Raw genomic sequence first — 17,971 nt, 5'->3', positions numbered from 1 at the left:
GCCACATATATATGAAATAAACCAAATATTCTAGCTTTCATTTCTGTAAACACTGTGATGAAAGAGCAATTCAGAGACTTTATTTGCCTTACAATTCTAGGTCACAGTCTATTATTAAAAAAAAAATCCTGTTACTTTTGACAGCATAGCTAAACCTACAGGGCATTTCACTGATTGAAATAGTGAAGCCATTGAAAGGAATGCCTTATGATTTAATATGCAATGTGAAACAGTTAAAGTTATGAAAAATGAAAGTAAAATGATGTTTATTGGGGTTCAAGAGAGTGGTGGGATTGTGGTCAAAGGACACAAAATTCAAATATACTGAAAGAATGAGTTCAATATGGCAAGGTTAGTAATATAACTTAATTATATATATATATATATATTATATACTTGAACTAAGAGAGTATAAAGTTATAGAAAGATTTTAAATCTCTTAACTAGTAAAATAGAAAAAAGATAAGGTATGGGTATGTTAAGTAGCTAGAATTAGATAGGCAACAATCATTGTATGTTGTACAATATAAATATATAGCTTTGTAAATTAAAAAAGAGCTGCTCCATGTTCAATGTCTTTATTTTTGAGATTATAATTTAATGACAACATTTCTCCTTCAACCATCCCCATACCCCTTCCACTGTCCTTTAAATCCATGCCATCTTTTCCCACCAATTGCTATTACATGCATGTGTATATGTGTGTGTGTATAATTATATTACTATATTATATATTATATATAATTATATATATAATCTGTGAAGTTGGAGAAATAGCTAGAGTTTCCATTTTTATCTGTAAAATGGAATTGATTATTCATTAATAGTCTAGGTTTCCTGGAAAAAGGAAGCCTAGAAAATTATCTTACCTTCTGAATGCCATGTAGTTGCATAGACGAAAAGATTCATCAGCTCTCAAGGCAATGTGTTTTCTATGGTATGCTTTCTTTTTCTGCATATTACTGTGGTTCTTGGGAAATAGTATAATTTGAACTATGAAAACAACAAAGAAGAGAGCTCATATTAATTTACAAAATTTAACTTTGATGCATATGCAAGAGTGTTTTCCTTAGGCCATTCTGTGCAATTACTAGAAATACTTGGAATAGCTGTATTAAGTTTTTGAATTTTAATTCTCTTTTGTGACCTATGTAATAAGAATATGGGCTTGCAGTTAAATCTTTGTGCTTTATTTAGATAATCAGATATTAGGAAGATTTTATGACCTTCAATTTTTTTATCTCTGAAATAAGGGCCCTGATATTTTCCCTAGGAGGATTATAATAAGGATGCCAAATTCTTGCTTACATATAAGATAGTAATAGCAAGGTTATCATTGTGATGGTTCACTAAGTAAGCCACTATCTTATGTCAAAGAGGTACCAACTAATGTAAAAAATTTAAAATCGTAAATAATTTTATTAGAGTTCTTGGAGTTAACATAGCTAATGAAATTTAATAAACTCTAATTTAAATACTTGGAATTAGATTATTTTTACTATGTCTGTAAAGTAAGTCTTTTATTCTTCAGCTTCTACTCCAAAGTATAATCAAGGACAAATGAGTAATTGCTGTCATCAGCTGACATAACTTGTGTCAAGTATTCATGTACCGAGGCAGCCTTTCTTCCTTTCTTTATTTAGGGCCTTGGATAAACTAGGCACATGAAGATTAAAGACCTATACATTGAACATCTTTCTGAAACTGGATGATAACAGCATTGAAAAGTTTGAATACTCTTTTCAGCAAAGTGTGTTGGAAAAGAGTGAATTTTTCTGCTCATGTCTTCTAAGGAGATTTTAAAAGTTAATTTAATCATTGGGAATTTTATATATTCAGGTAATACATTTTGATTGTATTCAGTTTTCTACTTTTTCTTCTTTTGCTCCTCAACAGCATTGCTCCATATTAAAACTGAGAAATTTGATCACTTCTGTGTAATGAAGAGACAAAGGAAGCTTCATGGAATTTCAGTTTTATAGATCTTTATTTTAAGATTAAAAAAATGTGTGCCTGTGTGTATGCAATTTACATGTGTGCACGTATTATGGACAGGGTATCAGATACATTAGAACTAGAATTTCAGGCATTTATGTACTACCAGATATGGGTGCTAGGAACTGAACTTGGCTCCTCGTAAAGAATAGCAAATACTCTGAAATATTTAGCAATCTCTCCGGCTATAGTTGCAATTTCTGAGTTAGCAGAAGATACAATGATTAGGATGCTCTAGGGAAATTTTGTGGTAAATATTGGATGAGAGAATAGTCCAGATTTTCTGACATATGGACTTGGGTACTGCCCCAGCACACAATGTAATAATTTTGTATCATCTGTCTTACTATTCCACAATTTTCACTTAGTTCAGGAAATATTCATATATAGACATGATAATTTATATGTATTGTAAAAATTTTATATGTTCTTTTCACTAGCAGATTGTCTTATAGTACATAAAAATCATAACCAACATTGAATTTAATAGTTGTGACTAATGTCAGACTCCCAAACAAAAGACTTACTTATATTGTTTTTAATTCTAAATATAGGAGGAGCAAGTTCTATCCTCATAAACTGACATTTATCTGAGAACGTCCTAGCCATTTAAATTTAATTATATTCAAAAGGAGGGATGGGAGGGAGGAATGAAAGAATAAAGCAAAGGAGGAAGGAATCAATAGGGAATATGTGTGTGTGTGTACATATACATTCTATTAGGCATGCATATGTACATGTATGTCTTTGCTCTATAAAACAAGATCTAAATATTCCCTCCAAAGAGAAATAAAGAAATTAAGCTTGCATTTATTTTGCTTTCATGGGCTCCAATATTTTGAATCTAAGCTGTATCAGCAGATCTTGAAGAATACTTGAATTATAGTAAAGATTCATCATTCACACATTCAAAATTTCTTTGATGTATAAAAAGACACCTACATTGCTTTTAATTCAGAATATAGGAGGACTGTCAATTTATGACTTGAAAATAATTTACAGACAATGTATTTGTAAGGAACCATTAATCAAATAGTCAGGTTTTAATTCATAAAGTGAACTACTCTTAATTAATTAGGGATAGAATTGGACAGTTTGGTTATTTCTGTATAATAAGAACAGTTAATAGGGACAGAGTTGCAGTCAATGAGCAGTAGCTATAATTGCATCTTAAGCTTCTGAGTTTGTCAACAATAATAAAGTGTGCAATTAGAAAGTAGCTAGGGAAATAATAGTTGTGACTTTAATAAAGACTGAGACCCTTTTCATAAACTCTCTGTAATTAGGTTTTGTGTGCCAGCAAATCTTTTTTGACCTAGCAAATCATTTTTGAGCCCCACAAAATTATAGGCCTTATCATATTTGAATATTTATTAGTGCCTCTATTTCAAATACAGAGAAATTAGGAATGATAACTTTAAAAAAGGAAATATTGGAGAGGTAAAATTAGAGATAATTGAAAACAGAGAAGAGTCATTCCCATTGTCCAAAATGTTTATAATGGAATCCAGCATGTATCCATTATTTTTCATGTCATTCTGTGACCCCAAACCGTATCAGTCAATGGGAGTTATTATTCATCATAATGAGCTTAATGTCCCACATAACTAGGACCACTGCAGGAGGCTAGATGAAAACTGATAAGTTCCTGAAAGTTTCAAACACTTTTATTGAAAATATTAATGATGTGTATATTGTATCATGAATCTAGCCAGCTGCCTTGCTTTTGTTTAATATGAATAACCACCTCTGTGCTGTACGACAGTTTAACAAGAAGAGAAATCATAATTGAAGCAGTTAATTTAGTGTATAACATTTGATTTTCATAGCAACTTGTGAACATAACATGTTAGAGATCTCTATACTTACTTGTTCGGTGATGACTATAGCAAAAACGTGAGGTAAAATGTCTTAGCCGAGATAAGTTGAAGTCCAGGACATCCCATTCCATACCCTTTAATTACCTTCTGTTGCTTATTTTTTATCTGCCACCAAACATGGGCTACAATTGAGTTATAGATTCTGTCATATATTAAATTATGTACTCTTACATATAGATTCGTACTCACGTTTAACTTATATCTGCAACCTGGCTTTATGTTTATGAGTTTAGATACAGCTTTATTTCCACACACTTAAGCTGATAATGGATATTCTGATTTATAAGGTCCATGGATATTACATGGCATATTCTTAGAAAGCATTCTTTATGGTTTACAGAGATTGGGTTTTTACATTTATGTCTTAATTTAGAAAGATTTTCAAATTTTTCTTCAACTAAATGGAAATGTAGAAGAAAGTTATTTTAGTGGACATCTAAATTGTTTTTATTTTTGACAATTTCATACATGTACACAACAAAACACCATGTCTATCACTATTTCCTCCTCTAGCTTCCATATAGCTCCCTCCCCAGCATGTCACCTTCTAAATGCATGTCTTTTATCTTTGATAACATACTAAGTAGTCCCAATTCATGATGCCTATTATGAGGCCATCCACAGTAACAAGGATTGGTCACATCATCAATAAAGAATGAGCCTGACAAATACAGAGGCAGATGCTTGCAGCCAACCATTGGACTGAGTGTGGGGATCCCCGATGGAGGAGTTGGAGATGAGACTGAAGGATCTGAGGGCATTTGCAGCCCCATGGAGGGAGCAATAGTGTCAACTGGCCAGATCCCCCTCTCCCAGGGACTGGACCACCAATCAAAGAGTACACATGGAGAGACCCTTGCCTCTGGCCACATATGTGGCAGAGGATGGCCTTGTTAGCATTAGTGGGAGGAGAAGCCCTTGGGCCTTGGGCCTAAGTGTGTTCGATGCCTCAGTGTAGGGGAATGCCAGGGCTGGAAAATGAGAATCGGTGGGTGGGGGAGCACCCTCATAGAGGCAGGGGTGGAAGGATGGGATAGGGGAGTTCTGAAGGGGAGACCTGGAAAGGGGAAAACATTTGAAATGTAAATGAAAATATCCAATAAAGAACCCCCCCAAAAAAAACAAAGAAGAAAGAAAGAAAGAAAAAGAAAGAACGAAAGAATGAAAGAAAGAAAGAGTGATTCTCTCCTCCCAAAATTATCTTCTGCTAAAATCCCTCTGATGAGTGTGTCCTGGGAATTACCCCTTCTATGCCAGGATTTTGGCTAACTTGATCTTGTGCAGGTTATTTAGTTGGAATAGAGTCTTCCACTAAACACCATTTCTTCAGGGTTGAAGCATTAGAAGCAATTTAAGCAGTCACACAAATCAATGTTGAGGTCTTAAGTGTTTATTAGGATTATGAATGATCATGGCCAGGGAACATTATTTAAATAAATAATTTATCCTCAAAGATAAATGTTACACAAATGGGCTATGTCATAGCAAATACAAGTGTTTTATTTAGCTAAATAGTGAAGACTATTTATTTTCAAAGTAAGGTTACCTGAAAAAGGTAGTTGAAACATAAATGTACCTTTTTTGTACTGAAGGGTTCTTAGCTACCACCTTCTCTAGCCAGACAGGAACCCCAGGGAAGGGACAGAGACTTCAACCTACTTACAAAACATTTAACTCCAAATTTATCCTCTCTACCAGTAATGCAGTTACAGGGGAGTGAGCAGAGACTGAGGGAATGGGCAACCAATAACTGGCACAAGTTGAGACCCATCCCATGGCAAGCACCAATCCCCAACACCACTAATGATACTGTTATACTTTCAGACAGGAGCTAACATGGCTGACCTCTGAGAGGCTCTACCCAATAGCTGAATCAAACAGATGAAGACACCCACAGCCAAACAGTAGATGGAACTTGGGGGTTCCTATAGAAGAATAGGCGGAAGGATTGCAGGCCCCAAAGGGGATAGGAACGGAACAGGAAGACCAACAAAGTCAACTAACCTGGAACATTGGGTCTCCCAGAGTCTGATCCACCAACCAAAGAGCAAGCATGGGCTAGACCTAGGCCTCTCTGCACATATGTAGCAGATGTGCAGCTTGACTGTCATGTGGGTCTTGAACAACTGGAATGGGGGCTATCTCCAAAGCTATTGCCTGTATATGGGATATGTTCTAGCTGTGCTGCATTATCTGGCACCAGTGGGAGAGGATATGCTTTAGCTTCACAGACACTTGAAGTGCCAAGGTGGGGAGGATAATCAGCTGCTTAGAGGAGATGAGGAGGTGTAGGATTGTGAGAAGGGGTGACTGGGTGGGGGCAGTAAGCAGGATGAAAAGAGAATAAGAAAAAAAATAAATTTAAAAAAAGGCAAGGAAAAATTCTCTAGACTCTTTCACATCTTTACTGAAAAATTTTACCTATTCCAGTAACTTAGATAAATTTTCAATGGACTGTTCATAAGCAGGGTTATTTATAGAAGAATAAGTAATTCCATTTTAATTTTGTATGAGAATACTTTGGATTATTTAGAAAGGTTTCCTTCCATATATCTCATAGAAAATATATAACTATATATTTCTGAAAATAATGAGAAAGGCAATAGAAAAGGTAATCTATTAAGTAACTCTATTTATTGATATTTAGATTCAAATGAATGCACATAAGTGAAGTAAATTGAGCCAACCTCTTTGTTTATTAATTTTTTTATCTGATACAGGGGATAATAATTCTTGATATGCCCTATCTATGATGTACAATAAATATTACACATTTCTTGAATAGTTAGTATACCCTAGACACTATTTTATGTTCTTTTAATGAATTAGCAAAAAACCAGCAACATATCTGGCTTTCTTGGACTTTGCATTGTAGGTAGAGTACGGATGATACACAATGAGGAAAGTAAAGAAGAAGGCATAATTAATGAACAAGTTGTATATGGCGAGGTGAAAATAGCTACAGAAAAGCTGAACAGGAGAAATCATAAATGTGTAGAAACATTTTGGATCAGTTACAACATTAAACAGGATGATCAGGAGAACCATATGGAGTTTGTGAGATTTCAATATAGAATTCAAAAAGATGAAGGAATAGAGAAATCGAATGGAAAGGCATTTTTAATTGAGACAGTGATGTTTTTGTTGGTTTCTGATGCAGCAACAAACAAACAAAAACCAACCAGCAAACAAAAACAAACAAAACAAAACAACAAAACAAACAAAAACCAACCCTAATTTCTGAGATTTAAACAAATACAGTAGGTTTTATATATGTTACATGAGTAATACACATCCTCACAATTTTTTATTGTTTCTTTTCTGTAAGTTTAATCATAAGTATTGATATCTATTAGGGACAGAAAATATTTTCCACTTCAGAAAAATAAGGGCAAGATTAGACATGATAAAGGAAAAGCAAAATTAGTAGTCCTTGCTCACTTCTTGAAAGCTTTCAAGTACCCTCGATTTACCAACCATTTGGAACAAGTCACTGAGAATATTTTTTTAATTATTGATGGACTCTAATTTTGTTATATACATCTGGAAAAATGATCTGAGGCATGCTATGCTGGTATCATCATTACTTTACCTAATTTCATGATTGATAATATGCACCTGTTTTTATATTTTGCTTCTCGAACTTCAGATTCCAAAACTAATTGCTAGCAAGATGTATCTCTGTAACCAAGCACAAATATAAACCCCAAGACCTGGGGTTTAAATGAAAGTCCTAGTTTGAGTTCTGTTGCTATGATAAACACCATGAGAAGGCAACTTCGCATCTACTTGGCTTAAACTTCTGTATCACAGTCCATCACTGAGGGAAGTCAGAGAAGATACTCAAACAAGACAGGAATCTGGAGGCAGAAACTAAAACAGAAGCCATGAAGCAATGCTGCCCACTGGCTTGTTTTCCATAGCTTTTTCAGCCTGATTTCTTATACAATCAAGGATGATGTGCTCAGGAATTGTGTAATTTGACGTGAGTTTGACATTCTCACATCAGTCATCAGTCAATAAAATGCCCCCACAGACTTGTATAATGCTGATCTGATAAAGGAAATTTCAAAATTGAAGTTTCCTCTTCCCAGGTGATTCTAATCTGTGTCAACTTGATAAAAAACCAGTCAGCATGGTAGGTTTCCTTTGGCAGATGTATTCTACAGTTGTCTCTGGAGTAGTTTACAGTCAACAAAAGACCTGCCTTGTCTGAATTTGGATTAGAAGACTTTAGAATCTCTGCTGTACTTCTCTGTATTCCATCAATGAATATATTTTTCTTGTTGCTTTTTCTCTGAATTTTGCTATAATAAATCTAGTCAGTAAATATAGTATGTTACGGAATCATGATTCTTTGTAGCCAATCAAGGAATTTAATAAGGTTTGAATATATGATACAGAGAGAGCATTGAAAATAGTTACAAGTTGCTAGAGCAAAGGATTAAAAGCAGAAGGATAAGCTTCCATGATTAAAATGACAATGAAGCTAATAACTGTGGCATAAAAAGCACAAGGGGCTCAGAAATAGTAAAGGATTGAAGGAGTGTTGGGAGTCCAGATTCTGTGAGCTTGGTGAGTCTTAGTGAGATGGGAAGCCTTAAGAAGGCTTGGAACAGAAACATGGTGAAATATAGCCAGTTTAAAAAGGCTCTAGTTTGGACAAGTGCAGAAAATTCCTTAGAAGAATAATCCAGATAAGAGGTAATGGGGACCTTTGACAGGTAGTGGCAGTGGAGGTAATAAGAACTCTTCAAAGACAGAAGAAAGATAATGTGTCTGAATTGAGTAGAACAATTGTGAGTGTGTGTATGTGTGTGTGTGTAAAACTGTCATTTATCTGTTTATATATCACTGTACAAAGATGAATGATTATTAATTTGACTTATGATCATTAACCAAAAGTCCCAAGGAATAGTGAAATCTCATTTTTGCCTGGTTAAAAGTGGGATTTTTCAAGTCATGCATGAACCAAGACTGTTCTTTTAGATGAAACCTTACAGATATGTGTTAAATAATGATGTTTCTTCAGTTTCTTTGTGGTCAACTCTAATATCCTAAAGCAAAGAACTTCCTTTCCTTATCCACCTTCCAAGAGGCTTGGTTTAAATGAAGAACATTCTTCTTAAGTCTATCTGCATTTTAGGGTATAGGGTTTATTTTGCTTTTATTCACCAGCAGATATGTGACCAGAATGATCTCATGTGTGGTTGTTTTCTGCCATTTAGCATCACTGGTCATGCTTACCAGTGTTTCATGTATTCCATAGCTAGCATCAGGGCTTAGATTACCAGAAGTGCTTGTTGCCTATGTCCAGATTTATGGTTTCTTAGTGATTCTATTATGTTTTCATTTTTCCCAATCCTCCAATTTAACCACAACCACAACATGAAGCAATATTTAGAAAGATGTGATTTCCTTTTGTAGTCAGAGATTACACCTCTAACTCAAATGTGAAAGAGAAATTTGAGTTGAATTGTCTTTATTGCTGAGTTCTAAAAATATTACTTCCTACTTACCTAATGTGTGTAGAAAATATGTCGTTTTATTTCTATATAACAGATGCAAAAGCAATTCAGGTAAAACAGTAAACCCCAGGTGTGAATGAATTTTGATGTACTTATAATTGCCACAATTAGAAAGATACCTCTCTATAGAAGACCCAGAACTAATTATACAAGGAAAAGTTAGGAAATTGGTTTAACAAAGAGAATTTGTGATTATATCCCTGTTGACAGTTGGATTAGGAGGTGTTCCCAGTTCTCTGTGGTTCACATGATATTTCTCTACAAATCATTAGCAAAAATGTTACTGAGGCTCTTTTGTTCTTAATATAGAAAGAAAGCCATAGATTCAAATGTGTTTACAATAAGTTGCTTTGCTATCTTACTCATGATACACTGACTGATTATAGCTGAATAAGGCAACTTGTATAATGTTGTACTACTAGCTGGACTGCTCCCAAAGGAGTGCATATAATTTTGGTAAAAATGGTATTGAGCATCACCATCCTCATTCATTTTGTGCTGCTAAAACAGATTATTAGAGACTTAGAATTTTGTAAATTATCTAATGATACTATGGAAGCATTTATAAGATAATTATTTGCTTCACTGTTCTGGATCCTGAAGTGTCAAAAAGCTAGGGAGCTCTATTTGTTCCAGACGTTTGTGCTGAGTCTTCTCATAGTGGAAACTGTCACATAGACAAGATACACAGAAAGGGTATTGCATAGTTTTGGGGAGAGAAATGTGAACAAAAAGTTACAGAATGGGCACTGCACTAACAGACCAAAGAAATAATTTCACCCAAGCCCAGCTTGGTGAACCAATGATTTGAGTTGGTTTACTTACAGAATCATGGATAAGGTTATGTACAGGTGTGTGGGCAACCCTCTCTCAGTGGCATCACCACAAAGTTTCAAACCAGTACAAGTGATGGCCTCCTGAGATACATATAGATGGAGTGATCCCTACACACTCCTGCACACTGCCTCAGGCAACCTACCTATTATATTAACATTTTCTGAGACAAGGTGTGGTTGTGGAAGAATTATGTGCAGCTTGATGGTAGGGCCAGGAGTGAGTGAATCACTCGACTTTAGGTGAAGGTCTAATGGCTCTCCAAACCTCTTCTTTCTATGAAAGAATATCAATAGGCTTGGTGTTGTGAGTAGACCATGCAAGTAATCACAATTGCTCTGATTTTAAGATAACAGCCTTATCATGGACAGTGTTCCACAGCAGGTGGCTGAATTTATTTTCCAAAAATCTTGCTTTGGACGTAATGAATCCATTTTCATTATAATACTTCCTCCATTCATGAGGACAGATCCCTCTCGACCTAGATTTTCTTAAATGTCCAACTTCTCAGCATGATTTCATTGCAGCTTAAATTCACTCTGCATAGACTCTGGAGGGCACATTCAAAACATTGACGAGGACATGTAGAAAATTTTACATTTTGAACCATGTGAATGACTATTTCTTTATTGATCAAAAGTAGCACTACCTAAAGTCTTTCTAATGTATAGAGGCTCATTAGGAAAAACAATGCTTTGAATTACAATCTGTCAAAATTAAACTGGGCAGGAGGAAAGGAAATAAGAAATGATTTTTATTCTTTTATTTACTGACACGGACTATGTTTGGTTTCTAGTCATAATTACTGCTAACAGAATATGTCACTTTTAGAAAGATACTTAACTCCTTAGGTAGTTGTTTCTTTGAGTGTAAAAAGTGGTTATTAGTTGATGTTTTTATTCCACAAATGTTTATTGAATGTCTGATATGTATTGGGTATAGTACATAGGGATGTACTAGTATAGGCAAAGACTTTTGACTTCATGGGATTTCCACTCTGAGCATGGGGGAAAACAAGAAATGTAATCAATAAGAAGATAGTCAATTTGATTGAAGTACTATGGCATAAAGAAAAAAATAGAGTGGCATTTTTATCAATAGGGTTTTACCTTCAAATTCTGGTGGGCAACCTTAAAGAATGGTAAGAAACTATACTATTTGAGGAGAGTTTCTGGTGATTCTCAGACAAAAGCCCCATAAGGAAATATTTAACACCTGGCACTGGAAAGTTTGCTTAATCATGTTTGGTTGTTAGGAGCAGAATTATTGAAAAGTACTACCCTCTAAGCAAAAGAGCTGCCATCTTCATCACATCAGCTGAACCCGCTTGTCTCTTGAGTTCCCTGAGAAGAGGAACTTAAGATTCTGGGCACTTCTCCTAGCTGTTTGAATACAATTCTTCCATAACTGCATGGTGGTTCTGGGACCTTGTGATGGGGATATGCTAGCATACATAGACTGGAAAGGAATAAATGAGTACCTCATCTATGTGAATATGGAGAGGCTATTATTCACACTGGGTGAAGACTTTCCCATATGTCTGATTTGGGACTACCCATATTACTTTAACCAATTCATCAACATTACTCTGTACATACGCTCAATACTCTGGATTCTTTTCTGGTGCTGTAATAAAACATTGATCAAAAGCTACTTATAGGAATAAAAGCCTTTTGTTTTAATGTGATTGCTTTCTCTTCTGAACAGCTTTTAGTTTCATGATATTCCATTCCTCACTTGTTGACCTTAGTTCTGGAGCAACTGGAATCCCATTTTGAAAGTCCTTACCCATATACTTTTATCTTGTTCCTTTATTTGTAGCAGTATCAGAATTTTAGATTTTAATTTGAACTCTTTAATCAACTTGAAGCTGATATTACTAAGTGAAAAGAGAGGTAATGATGTATTGTCATTTTTTCTATGTGTATGTAGACATTCACTTTGCCCAGCTCTATTTGTTGAAAATGCTATTGTTTGTCTGATGTTTTTGTCATTATTGTCAAATATCAAACTTCTGCAATTGCATGAATTCAAATGTAGGTCTTTTATTCTATGTCACTGGTCTACAAATTTATTCTGGGCCAACACCATATTGTTTTTATTATTAAGGCTGTGTAGTATATCTTGAGATTGGGTAATTAGAGGTTGCTCTATTTGGGGTCTTTTTGGTTTTCAGATAAATTTTAAGAAATTTTTTCTATTTTTGTAAAGAAGAATATGGAGATTTTAATTGGTACTACAGTGAATTTTTATTCCATCTAGTGTGATCAATTTAGCATCACAGGGGTTTCCTGGATAGGCAGGGATGGGGTATTGGGCCAAAACCACCAAAGCCACTTTATCTTTGGTGATTCTTCTGTCTTCAGCTCTTTGTTATTCTATAATCAAAAACTGTTGGCACTGGTGATTATGATTAGTTACTGCTGGCAGCAGCAGACTAAGGAAAAAAGGCTTAATTGTTAGGGCTCTTTTCTCTCTGGCTCAAGGACCTCTAGCTGGCCAGACAAAAGACTTGGAAATTGTTAACTCTTTGTGAACAAGACAGAGAAGGAAAGAAGATAAAGAAAATAAGAAAGAAGTACAAGAGAAAATTTATGTATGTAGAACACACGCATTCAAGATGAAGCAGAAAATAAGTTGCACCATCTTTTAATTTTAATTTTTAGATTTTATACTTTCTCAGGATAAATGATCACATGGTTTTCCAAGCATCTTTACATTCCATAAGTTCATAGCGAGTTCAAGACAATAGTTCACGTCATAAAATGACAGTTACAGCAAAACTGTTTACATGTCTTTCCATAAAGACTAGTTCCTGACTAAACATTCATTATGTACATTCTAGACACATGAGATCATTATAAGTTTCAAGCAATAGTTTTTATGTCACAGGCCAGCATGGTTTTCTCAAGACCCAAATCAACTATTTTGTGTCATATTAGTTTTGAAGTTATGTATAGATAAACTATTCAATATTTTACTTTTGTCCTTTCATCTACAGTAAATTGACCATTCCCAGTTTATGATCTTTAGTTATCAGATAGTGGTCTCACAACTAACCTAGAAAGAATGTTTTACCTGATCATAAATTTGTTCTAAGGCTGCTTTCTTAGCTGAGTGCAATTAGCCCATGACACAGGAAGGTTTACAGAGCTCTAACTACAGCATTTTAGAGGGCTTAAAATTACTTGTATAAATTTAGGAATTTTATAAAAACATTAATAGAAATTATGAAACCATCAATTTGTCTACATAGCATTACTACATGAGAGTACATCTTCATGTTAATCTGCAGAAAATCTGCCCAAAATGGTGGGTTAATGCTCTGGAATCATTAGGCAATATAATAGTGATAGGAAAAGGTGAACCTGCAGCAAGAATCAGTCCTGGGATGAAGTTTCTGAAGATCTTGCCTCAGAGCTCACCCATTACAGGTCATACAAAATGATGGAACATCTCCAGAAAAGTCATTTGCATGCCTTTAGCCTTTCCTAGATTGCTTCTGAAAACCCAGGATGGTTTGTCTAGGGATGACACTGTTCCTAGTGGTGTGGGCCCTCTAATAATCAATCATTAATGAAGAATAGGCCCTTAATATTTGCTTACAGGCATTCTGATGGACACATTTTCTCATTTGATGTTTACCTGTTTTTTAGATAATTCTGACTTTTATGAAATTGACAAAACCAAAAGAAAAAATAAATAAATAAAAATAAAACAAGAAACAAAAACCCAAGCAGTATAAAGAGGGATAATAGAGGTTTTATGTGAGGGAGAATAACCAGAATGCATTATATACATTTCTAAATTTGTTAAAGAACAAATTTAATAAAAGTTACAATAAAATAGAGTTGTATGCCACTTTTTTATGGTAGAGAATGGTGATCATTGTAAGACTTTCTTATATTTCAAGAATTCATTTTGAACTTGGCCTTTGTATTGTTTCATTATGTTTTATGATTTAGCCATCTTTTTCGAAACCTGTTCCATTCTGTTTCTCTTATTTACAACCCATAAACATTAGAACTCATACACTGTTTTCTCTTTGCCACATGTACCTCCTTTCCTTTTACTTCCTATGTTCATAGAGTTTCAATAATCTTTAAAATTTAAAACCTTAACAACATTACAACTCTCTCTTTCTATTTACTTTTTTTTTAAATTTTTTTATTGGATATAATTTATTTACATTTCAAATGATTTCCCCTTTTCTAGCCCCCCACTCCCCGAAAGTCCTGTAAGCCCCCTTCTCTTCCCCTGTCCTCCCACCCACCCCTTCCCACTTCCCAGTTCTGGTTTTGCCGAATACTGTTTCACTGAGTCTTTCCAGAACCAGGGGCCACTCCTCCTTTCTTCTTGTACCTCATTTGATGTGTGGATTATGTTTTGGGTATTCCAGTTTTCTAGGTTAATAACCACTTATTAGTGAGTGCATACCATGATTCACCTTTTGAGTCTGGGTTACCTCACTTAGTATGATGTTCTCTAGCTCCATCCATTTGCCTAAGAATTTCATGAATTCATTGTTTCTAATGGCTAAATAGTACTCCATTGTGTAGATATACCACATTTTTTGCATCCACTCTTCTGTTGAGGGATACCTGGGTTCTTTCCAGCATCTGGCAATTATAAATAGGGCAGCTATGAACATAGTAGAGCATGTATCCTTATTACATGGTGGGGAGTACTCTGGGTATATGCCCAGGAGTGGTATAGCAGGATCTTCTGGAAGTGAGGTGCCCAGTTTTCTGAGGAACCGCCAGACTGATTTCCATAGTGGTTGTACCAATTTGCAACCCCACCAGCAGTGGAGGAGTGTTCCTCTTTCTCCACACCCACTCCAACACCTGCTGTCTCCTGAATTTTTAATCTTAGCCATTCTGACTGGTGTAAGATGAAATCATAGAGTTGTTTTGATTTGCATTTCCCTAATGATTAATGAAGTTGAGCATTTTTTAAGATGCTTCTCCGCCATCCGAAGTTCTTCAGGTGAGACTTCTTTGTTTAACTCTGTACCCCATTTTTTAATAGGGTTGTTCAGTTTTCTGGAGTCTACCTTCTTGAGTTCTTTATATATATTGGATATTAGCCCTCTATCTGATGTAGGATTGGTGAAGATCTTTCCGCAATTTGTTGGTTGCCAATTTGTCCTCTTGATGGTGTCCTTTGCCTTACAGAAACTTTGTAATTTTATGAGGTCCCATTTGTCAATTCTTGCTCTTAGAGCATACGCTATTGGTGTTCTGTTCAGAAACTTTCTCCCTGTACCGATGTCCTCAAGGGTCTTCCCCAGTTTCTTTTCTATTAGCTTCAGAGTGTCTGGCTTTATGTGGAGGTCCTTGATCCATTTGGATTTGAGCTTAGTACAAGGAGACAAGGATGGATCAATTCGCATTCTTTTGCAGGCTGACCTCCAGTTGAACCAGCACCATTTGTTGAAAAGGCTATCTTTTTTCCATTGGATGTTTTCAGCCTCTTTGTCGAGGATCAAGTGGCCATAGGTGTGTTGGTTCATTTCTGGATCTTCAATCCTGTTCCATTGATCCTCCTGCCTGTCACTGTACCAATACCATGCAGTTTTTAACACTATTGCTCTGTAGTATTGCTTGAGGTCAGGGATACTGATTACCCCAGATTTTCTTTTGTTGCTGAGAATAGTTTTAGCTATCCTGGGTTTTTTGTTGTTCCAGATGAATTTGATAATTGCTCTTTCTAACTCTGTGAAGAATTGAGTTGGGATTTTGATGGGTATTGCATTGAATCTGTAGATTGCTTTTGGCAAAATGGCCATTTTAACTATATTGATTCTACCAATCCATGAGCATGGGAGGTTTATCCCATTTTTTGAGGTCTTCTTCCATTTCCTTCTTCAGAGTCTTGAAGTTCTTGTCATAAAGATCTTTCACATGTTTGGTAAGAGTCACCCCAAGATACTTTATACTGTTTGTGTCTATTGTGAAGGGGGTCATTTCCCTAATTTCTTTCTCAGCCTGCTTATCCTTTGAGTATAGGAAGGCCACTGATTTGCTTGAGTTGATTTTATAACCTGCCACTTGGCTGAAGTTGTTTATCAGCTGTAGGAGCTCTCTAGTGGAGTTTTTTGGGGTCACTTAGGTAGACTATCATGTCGTCTGCAAATAATGATAGTTTGACTTCTTCCTTTCCAATTTGTATCCCTTTGACCTCCTTATGTTGTCGAATTGCCCGAGCTAGTACCTCAAGTACAATATTGAAAAGATAAGGAGAAAGGGGGCAGCCTTGTCTGGTCCCCAATTTCAGTGAGATTGCTTCAAGTTTCTCTCCATTTAGTTTGATGCTGGCTACCGGTTTGCTGTATATTGCTTTTACTATGTTTAGGTATGGGCCTTGAATTCCTATTCTCTCCAAGACTTTAAGCATGAAAGGATGCTGAATTTTGTCAAATGCTTTTTCAGCATCCAATGAAATGACCATGTGGTTTTGTTCTTTGAGTTTGTTTATGTAGTGGATTGTATTGATGGATTTCCGTATATTGAACCAACCCTGCATTCCCGGGATAAATCCTACTTGCTCATGGTGGATGATCGTCTTGATGTGTTCTTGGATTCGGTTGGCAAGAATTTTATTGAGTATTTTTGCATCGATGTTCATAAGGGAAATTGTTCTGAAGTTCTCTTTCTTTGTTGGATCTTTGTGTGGCTTTGGTATCAGCGTAATTGTGGCTTCGTAGAAGGAATTGGGTAGTGTTCATTCTGTTTCTATTTTGTGGAATAGTTTGAAGAGTAGTGGTGTTAACTCTTCTTTGAAGGTCTGATAGAATTCTGCACTGAAACCATCTGGTCCTGTGCTTTTTTTGGTTGGAAGACTTTCTATGACACCTTCTATTTCTTTAAGCATTATGGGACTGTTTAGATGGTCTAGTTGGTCCTGATTTAATTTTGGTATTTGGTATCTGTCAAGCAAATTGTCCATTTCCTCCAGATTCTCCAGTTGTGTTGAGTACAGGCTCTTGTAGTAGGATCTGATGATTTTTTGGATTTCCTCAGTTTCTGTTGTTATATCTCCCTTTTCATTTCTAAGTTTGTTAATTTGGATACTTTCTCTGTGCCCTTTGGTCAGTCTGGCTAAGGGTTTATCTATCTTGTTGATTTTCTCAAAGAACCAGCTCCTGGTTTTGTTGATTTTTTGTATGGTTCTCTTTGTTTCTACTTGATTGATTTCGGCCCTGAGTTTGATGATTTCCTGCCTTCTACTCCTCCTGGGTGAAATAGCTTCTTTTTGTTCCAGGGCTTTCAGGTGTGTCATTAAGCTGGTAATGTATGCTCTCTCCATTTTCTTTTTGGAGACACTCAGGGCTATGAGTTTTCCTCTTAGCACTGCTTTCATTGTATCCCATAGATTTGGTTATGTTGTGTTTTCATTTTCATTGTGTTCTAAAATGTCTTTAATTTCTCTCTTTATTTCTTCCTTGACCAAGGTATCATTGAGTAGAGTATTGTTCAGTTTCCACGTGTATGTGGGTTTTCTGTTGTTTCTGTTGCTATTGAAGAACACTTTTACTCCATGGTGATCTGATAGGAGGCATGGGATTAGTTCGATCTTCTTATATTTGTTGAGGTCTGTCTTGTGACCAATTATATGGTCGATTTTGGAGAAGGTACCATGAGGTGCTGAGAAAAAGGTATATTCTTTTGTTTTAGGATAGAATGTTCTATATATATCTGTTAAATCTAATTGGTCCAAAGCTTCAATTAG

The 17,971-nt window shown here is 35.5% G+C and overlaps 1 pseudogene; it reads right to left on the bottom strand.

Moving 5' to 3' along the window:
• LOC127674723 (E3 ubiquitin-protein ligase RNF4-like) overlaps positions 1-3,946 on the bottom strand; it is a 61,685-nt pseudogene extending 57,739 nt beyond the window's left edge.
• Between the last annotated feature and the right edge of the window lie 14,025 nt (positions 3,947-17,971).

This window comes from Apodemus sylvaticus, chromosome X (assembly GCF_947179515.1).
Source record: "Apodemus sylvaticus chromosome X, mApoSyl1.1, whole genome shotgun sequence".
NCBI lineage: Eukaryota > Metazoa > Chordata > Mammalia > Rodentia > Muridae > Apodemus > Apodemus sylvaticus.
The sequence above is the reverse complement of the archived record's forward strand: the minus strand, read 5'-3'. Positions and strand labels throughout refer to the sequence as shown.